Consider the following 8,763-nt stretch of genomic DNA (forward strand, 5'->3'; position numbering starts at 1 on the left):
AAGTATACGGAAACTGACTTTTCTGTGAAAATACTTTTTCTTCATAATTTATTGCTACATGATGACTGTGAAAGCGCTCAAAAGGACAAGGACCTTTTGAGCGCTTTCACTGTCAAGATGGAAAACCAACTCGCCCACTCAATTCCATTATTCAAGTATTGCTACATGCATAGCTCCCAAACTTTTTCCTGCTGTGTTTCACTAGCCTTACTTTGTGTGTATTTTATCTTAACACTGGATTATTTTTTGCTGCCAAGTGTGTATGACTCCAAACTAGCTTCGGCTATCGGACCAACAAGTTTTGCTCTGCTGTATTTATTTTGAGCAAATAAAATAATTGGAAATGGGAAAAAAATTCCCGCTCGGAAACAAAAGCTTTTTCTGTTGCTCCCTAATATTAATCAAGGCAATCCATGGGCTTCTTTATTCGAGGAAAAGAGCTCAACGAAGTATATTTGCTACATAAGAGCAAACGAAGGCAGTTTATTTGTCATCTTCTATGCCAGCTGCTGCAACAGCCTCGCTGCGGATGTTTCTCCACAGGTCCATCACCGGCGATATTTCTTCCGCCGGTCTTATCGCAGCCTCCATGCGTCGGAGGAGTTCTGGAGAGAAATATTCTTTCCAGCTGCCGATCTTGGCTTTTCTTACGAAGCTATATTTACTGCTGCCAGATTTATGTGCATCCTTCCATGCCTCTTTATTGCTTTCACTCACTCTATTTGACGGAGGTAGTGAGTTTATGGCCAACTTTACATTCATGACTTCTCTCATGTTCTCTGCCGCGCAGCGTTCAATTAGCTTCTTGAGTAACTCTTCATTTTCTTGCTATTCAAACGCGTAGCTACTCCAAGGAAACGCGCCAGTTTCAGTACCGTACCCTGCGTATCTTCGATCAGATCCTCATAGCAAACGAAGAACACATTGGGCTCCTCTTTAATGGCATAACCAGAAACTACGTGGTCAAAGTAGGTGCCATGACCAAGTATGCCCTCACTGAGGAAGGACTCAACAAACTCATCAAAGGAGCCATCCTGAAAGCGATAAATGTTCACGTTGGTCACGAAGTGGAAAAAAGATACGGCCAAGTCCCAAGGGTTCCGAGCTACGTAGATGTGCTTTGCTTCAGCACTTAGTGCCCCCTTTCGCTGTGGAAGGTGCGTTTGCAGCAGACGCAAGGGCAGGCTTGGCTTCCAGCCTTCCAACTCTGATCCTCCAAGATAACGCATCTTCTCTTTGAACTGCTCACGCGAGCTCACGGGCTGGCCTCTATGCAGTATGAGCTGCACAATGTAGAGAACCCAGTGCGTCCCGGCTTTTGTGTAAGAAAGCAGTACCAGGTCACCCTTTCCTGGGAGAAATCTGATCGCGTCCCTGAAGTGGTCCGGGATGTAGTGAGGACCCCGCGGTTCGCCATCTATAAGCTGACCGTGCGGCTTCCTCTTCGCGATGAGGAGACTTCAGACAACCCACCTGCACAGAACTATATTCAAGTAAAGAATATGAAGTAAATATCCGATCATGATGATTACCTTATTTTATGTATCTCCTTGCATTGCACTGCGATGCTCTGGCAGAACCGCTTACTTTCACCGGGGTAGCGCTTAGATTTTATACGTCTACAGTTTTAAACCAAGCAAAGCGTGGCGAACTTTTTATTTGTTTGAAGCTTATCATTTGGGAGTGTAATTAGTTATATATTAATCATTTTGGAAGATACTTCGTGGAAAAAGTACAAGAAAACAATTGGTGCCTGTGATCATAACCCACGACCTCCGCATCTCGTGTGAAGTACTATGCCAACTAATCTGCAGCTCGAGGACATTTATGGTCCCAAGATCAAATCACGCCAGTGGCGTGTGGTTGCCTACCGTACTGCCTTAAATTGGTTACGTAACTAACTACCCGCTTTAAAAAACTCAACGGAGAATTTCTTTGGGCTTTGCATGCTTCTTGCTTGCTTCTTTTCAACATGCCTTAACGAGCCCCTCCTCTGGACTCCCCAGTCTGTTGGAGGAGCGACGAAGACACCATTACTGAGTGCCTCTGAACGGGAGAAAAACAAACTAAAATAATCTTTTGTGGGCGAGGAGCGCTGCGCGCTTATGTATCAGAAGTTACAAATATATCGCTCAAATGGAGATGGTAAATACGCGATTAATGAACGCCTGTTTGATACATTTTTGTTTATGTAATCATTCTTTTATCTGGAAGAAACGGTGAAACTCTCTCTTTACAAGCGATAGCTATACTGCTTGATGCTTTGAAAGGTTAAAAACACGATGAAAGCGTAGCGTCATAGTTAAGGGAGAAGAACGGTCATTGGCCGCTTAGGGAAGAGACGGTTCATTTCAGTTATAACGATAGAAGTGGACGTCGGCAGTGTTGCCGATCTGCGGAGGCGATTTTTATCGAAATTCGGGAACCAATTTCCTACAACTTTTGAGCTTTATTATCTGTTTCGTTTAATGCGATATTTAACGATATACCGGATGACTGTAAGGTGAAGAGAGGGCAAACGCTGACTGTGAGCTGAAGCTTTATTGGAGAGCGCATGCATATTGTAGGCCTACAGCAAAGGCCAGAGACTGGAGACGACGGTTATCGCTGCGTAACAGCAGAGTCAGCGACGGCTGTCGGTGCTCTTTTCTACAGTGCAATATATGCTTCTTTAAAGTTTTCAGCGCACAAAAGGCGAAATATTCCTGTGCCCAACGCCAAGATGTGACAAGGAGCCCATGAAAAAAACGTTTTTGCGCTATGCCTGCTAACAACTGATGCTTTAAGATTCTACGGCCCCAGCAGCCTCGATTAATTCTTAATCGTTTGTAGGTATATCTAACACAAGTTTGTATGCCGCAGGGAAGCACGCATATAAATACATAGTTGCAGCCATTTGCTAAAACGATTTTCATTAAAGGCAGTGTTCAGGTTTTTATCATAAGAGTGTTCGGAGGGTATTATTTCGATTGCATATTTCATGTGAGAAATGGGCGTATGTGCGCGCCGGAACCGTCTACATGTTAGCCTCCATGACTGCTGTTTTCATCCCTCTATTGCTGGTGCGCAGTTCAGAGAATTCGATAGCAGCTGAAATATCCGCACTTACCCCAGTACGTGCAATACGAATAGAAAAGCTTGTACCAGGCACCACAGCGATAAACCTGAACGCTGCGACGTCTGATGAAGGACAGACAGCACTCTTTTTATACATCACCTCTGTTTATCGAGACCGCAGGGGACGCGCTTTCTGATTTTTGTTAACTGCGCACCTGTCTCCTGTGGAAGATTACTTTTTCAGGGACATGTGCGCTTCCCCTACGCATTGGCCTTTATGATCCACGTGCTGTACTAACATGCGCCTTTTTATATTCCTGCTTTGAAGTGCGAGAGAGGTTACTGCCGTAAGTTACCGAGGAAAACAACAAACGGGTTGAACTGCGCATTCCAGTTGGATCCAGTTTCAATCAAATAGATTCAGTAGGTTAGCCAGTTGGACTCAGAAATCTAATTCGGTATCCCAATGGATGTTTTCACCTCCACTTTGGCGGTCTCCAATAAGGCGTTTCATTGGAGTTTACGAGTGGTCATTGCAACTGCAGCTTCCAACTGGCTTCGATTAGCTTCCAGTTAGAAAACACAAATGGAACCCAATGGTTTTCGCATTGCGCTGCACAAGCACAGAACAACGATATAATGAAGTAACTGAGAAAAAAATATATTAGCAGCATAATGTGCTGAATTGTTTTCGTCATTCCGTAATATCTGCAGTCGGGAGTATATACAATAACTACACTAAACGGAGCAGCGCCCCTGGCTTGAGAAAGGGAATCTAATGAATTGTGTACACAAGTGCGGGGACGGTTATTTTGGCGGACACATACTGAACCCTGTGGTTTTGTGTCGCCTCTTCAGTCTTTTAGCGTTCCTATGGTTTTAGTGTCAGGCATGCTTGCCGGTGTCCTACTTGGAGATGCTACTTTATATGGTAGCCAATAGTTAATCAATAGCTCTTCTATGCTTCGATTGGTTCCGAACGCACAATCGGAGCCAACTGGTTTTTCCAATTGGTTCCAAATGGTTTGAATCACAGTCTACTGAATCCAATTTATAATACAGGAAGCACTTGTAATGTCCAATTAGTTCCAATTATGCATTTCGAACCGGTTGCACGGTCCGGTTGTAACGATCGATTATTATGCTTCTGCCATTCCGAATGGCTCTAACAGGAGCTTGTAAATGGTCCCAAAACCACAACTGAGACATATGCAGTCAGAACTGTTCGCAACTTTTTTTAGGATTAAGAAGAGGGTCCATAGCAGCTGCAGCAAATACTGAGTACGTCCTGCTGATTCCTCGTGACCCTTGAGCGACTGCATTTCTTTGCTTCTACAATTTTGAGGCGAAAGCCTTTAATGTCTCATCGTTGTAAGCAGCAGTTGTCGACAGAAATGTCACGCTTTTCAGTTGGTCGAAACGGTCGTGACGTCACAGTGCGCCAATTTCAAACGGGGCCAATTGTACTTTGGCTAGTAACCATGCAACAAATTGAAGGGATCATATAGTGATGCTCCAAGCAAGTGGGACTGAGCTTAGTTAATTGCTTAATTACCCAATTAGCCTAATTACTTTTCTAGTCAAGCCATATAAATAAATAAAATCGAGTAAGAAATTGGTCGAGCTCGGGAATCGAACCCCGGTCTTCGGACTGCGAGACGAGCATGCTATCCACTGTGCCATGCCAGCTCTTTTTTTTCCTTATTGCCTGGCTTTGGCGCATGACATTGCACAACAAAAATACTCATAACGCTATATAGAAACGACACTGTCGTGGGCAGCCAGCACGAGACTGTCTTCGTCAGCTTAAAATTCCCGCAACATACACAACGGCTCTAGTCTTGAGAGCCACTCGGGAGGCTCCGCAGCTGCTTTTTGGATTGCAAGAAACCAGTACGAAATTCGCTATTTAAGCACGGAATTCGCTATTTAAGCACTGATATTGAGGATGGGGCACCTTTTGATCTCATAATGCTCTTGGGCCTCCACTGTATATGGCGCTCCAGAATGCCAGGCTACCATTGTGACAAAGACGCACGACCGGCCCGAATCTATTTCCGCCACGCCAGCTCGATGGTTTGGAATGAACAAAGGCGCGTCTAGTGAATACGGTGTCTTCACTCACTCTCATCCTCCTCCATTCCCTTCCGGCGAGGTTTAGGTGTCCACCGAGATATGGGAGAGAAATACATTTCCTTTCCTCAGAAACCAATTTACCGACGAGCGAGGCGTAGAACCGAATGGGCGATGGCGTTCTATGCACTCCCTGGCAGCGTTGCAAGACGCTCTCGCATTCCACTCTTAGAGGCGAAGCTTAACACCTTAGCCACACATCAGTGATTGCACTTTAGGTCAAAAAGTGCACCCCCCACCCCCTGAATTTTGACGGGTGTCCACCGAGATATGTGAGACAGTTACTGCGTAATTTTCTTTCCTCAAATACAATTTTAATTTTCTTCATTACGGGCCATCTTTGTCTTTCTTCTTTCACTCCCACTTTCTCCCTTCCTCTACGGTGCCGTTCAGGTGTCCACCGAGATGGCAGAGAATTACTGCGCCATTTCCTTTCCTCAAAAACTGTTGCGTTCAAACGGCAAGGCATCGCGCCGAAAGGGTGGTGGCGTTCCGTGGACTCCCTGGCACCGCTACAACACGATGTCGCGTTCCACTCCTAAAGGCGAAGCTTAAGCGTCATTACTTAGCAGTTAATTAGTATTCAGACATTAATCAGTAATTAGCCATTAATTAGTGGTTTGTCATCACTTAGTAATTAGTACTCATTTACATGTGACGCCACCAGTGCCACAGAAGCAGTGAAAGTGGTGCGTAAAACGCTTTCGCCTCTACGCACATTAGACAGTCAAAGTGCCCCCTGAATTTTTTCTCTCATCTCGGAGACGTGTTCACATCGGCTCTGTCACTGCTAACCAATTACGCAGTGCTAATTGCCTCGAAACAAAGTTTTCCTTGCACCAATGTGTCCGTGAAGGCGAGCGGCATCGACCGATACCAGCTGACCCTAGAGGTGCGTTTTTCTTTGCCAACTTTTGTGACTTTCTCTACCGCTGCCGTGTGAAAGAGTGCTAGGCCTAAGCTTGTCCCGCGGACGCTAGGCCCAGCACCGTCGCACCGGTCGCCGCCTGCCGCACTCCTCGGCGGCGACCGAGATGGAGGCGTCCGTTACGACGAGGAAGGCGTCCGCTACGGCTACAATGATCGTGGGTAACCAAATGTGCGTTCAGGTTCAGGGAAAAGAGATATCACCAGAGGAATACCACAACGACGCCGGATGGACGCTCGCCGGGGAACGCATGTCGAGGCTGCGCCAGCGGACCCCCGACGGCGGCAAGCCTGACGGACCCGGCGGGAGTCAAACAAGCCCGAAATCGAAATTCCACAAGAACGTCAGAGCCTCGGCCATCAAGGCAGCACGCATGCCAGCCATGCCACTGGAAGAGAGCAAGATAGTCGTCAGACCCAGAGGGGGACTGGACATCGTCAAGACCGGCACCACCACCGTCGCTGCGGCCATACTCGCCGCGGCCAAGATCACGAGCGAGGAAAGCGCCGCGGACACCATCTGCCCCAACACGCAACAGAACATCATGGTCGTCAGTACACCGAACGAAGACAACGCGGCTAGGTACGCTAAAATCCAGGAAATCTATATTCAAGACAACTCCTACGAAGTCAGCGCATATCGCACGGCTCCTCACGACACCGTAAAGGGCATCATCAGAGGCATCCCCATCGATGCATTCACCGACGAGATAGATAGGAACATCGTCAGCGAGAGAAACCCGCTAGCAGTGGGCGCAAAGAGGATCGGCAGCACGACCACCGCGATCGTGGTGTTCCAGGGACCCAAGGTACCGAACTTCGTCAGATACGGAGTCACCCTGATACCGTGCCGCCTCTACAGGAAACAGATCGACGTTTGCAAGCAGTGCGGCCGAGTGGGACACCGAAAGGACGTGTGCCCGACCCCCAATATCAAGATGTGCCTGGCCTGCGGACTCGCCAACCCCAAAGAAGACCATCGCTGTACCCCTAAATGTAAGCTGTGCGGGGACGAACACCCGACCGGAGACCGAACGTGCAAGGCGAAATACAAGATCCCCTACGTAGTGCGCAAGCGACAATGGGAGCGCCGACAGGCCGAACGCCAGCTGCTGTCGGAGAGCGATTTCCCGCCACTCGACAAGCCGCCAGCTGCGGGAAAATCAAGGACTCCATCTGAGAACCGCGCGCCAAATTCCAGAGACAGCAGCTGCAAGAGAAGCCTCGGTAGGAAAAGGTCACCATCACGTGAGCGAGTCAGCTGGGCTGACGCAGCTAAAGGGAACAATATAAGGAACGCGCATAAAATCACCGAAGCCACGAAGAAAGACGATATAAACAAGATGCGAGAAGCCAACGAGACATTAAGACAAGAGAGCGCGGCGCTGCGCACGACCATCGACAGCCTCACGAGAGAGATCGCCGAGATCCGTTAAGTTGCTGCAGTGCAACAACGAGCCTCCACAGAGACTCACGCCAAGCACAAGCACGACCGACGAAACAACCATGAACACCCAGGAGACAGCCGTAGAGGAACCAGCACCTAAGAAGCGAGCCGTCGAGGCCACGCGCAAGCAAACAGATAACAATCGAATCGACAACCCCGAGGCCAAATTCGAAGCGACGTTCACCAAACTCGAACAATTAATCACGGCGAACATCGCAGCAGTGACAGCAATGAAACAAACAATGGAGATCTACCAAGCCGAGAACACGAACAGATTCGCCTACATCGAAAGGACCCTACAGCCGATAGTGAGCCACCCGACGTTTGCGCCCCTCTTCGCGCAACACCCACCCAACCAGGGAACCGCGTACACACCAACGCAACCATGGCTGCCAACGCAACAACAGCAGCAGCCGTAACAGCGTGGCAGTGGAACTGTCGCGGCCTCGCAAGGAAAAAGGCAGTCATCCAACAGCACATCGCACATGCCGCGCGCAAACCAGACGTGATCCTATTACAAGAAACGCTCACCGACGCACGGTCCCTGCCCGGCTACAGAGTGCACAAGGGCCAGCCCGACGGGAGAAGCCTGTGCACCCTGGTCAGGAAAGGAATCACGTTCGTTGAGCACGAGCTGCAAAGCAATATCAAGATCGAGCACACACTCACCGAAATCATCCCGGGCAAGAAGAGAAAAGGAAGCATTTTTCTGCTCAACATATACAGCAACCCATCGCAGAGAAAACAGAGATTCAAAACAATACTACACAGAGCCAGCACCGCGGCAGGCCGCAACACGCTAATCGTCTGCGGCGACTTCAACGCGATGAACCCAGCCTGGGGCTACAACAAGTACACATCAAAGGGCCGCGACCTGTACCAAGACGCCATGGAACTCGACTTCACCCTCATCACGGACCCGGCGCACCCGACGAGAATCGGTAACTCTGTGTCCCGGGACACCACTCCGGACCTCACGTTCGTCAAGAACGACGGCTGGGGCGCGATCACCTGGCGAAACACGGGAACCGACCTCGGCAGCGACCACACCATCGTGGAAATCAGCATACCGGAACACAACGACACCAGCATCAAAACACACAGATGGGTAGACTGGGATGCCTTCCGAGCCGCCAGAAGCCAGAAGACTGACGCTGACGGCGAGATCGAAGACATAGAGACGTGGACGGCCGAAATCA

The 8,763-nt window shown here is 48.8% G+C and overlaps 1 pseudogene; it reads right to left on the minus strand.

Annotated features, from left to right (window-relative positions):
* Positions 1-483: 483 nt before the first annotated feature.
* On the minus strand, positions 484-6,589 carry LOC149333175 (sulfotransferase 1B1-like; annotated as a pseudogene).
* Positions 6,590-8,763: the final 2,174 nt, after the last annotated feature.

Source organism: Amblyomma mixtum, chromosome 8 (genome assembly GCF_055824585.1).
Source record: "Amblyomma mixtum isolate Tamu chromosome 8, ASM5582458v1, whole genome shotgun sequence".
NCBI classification, from domain to species: domain Eukaryota; kingdom Metazoa; phylum Arthropoda; class Arachnida; order Ixodida; family Ixodidae; genus Amblyomma; species Amblyomma mixtum.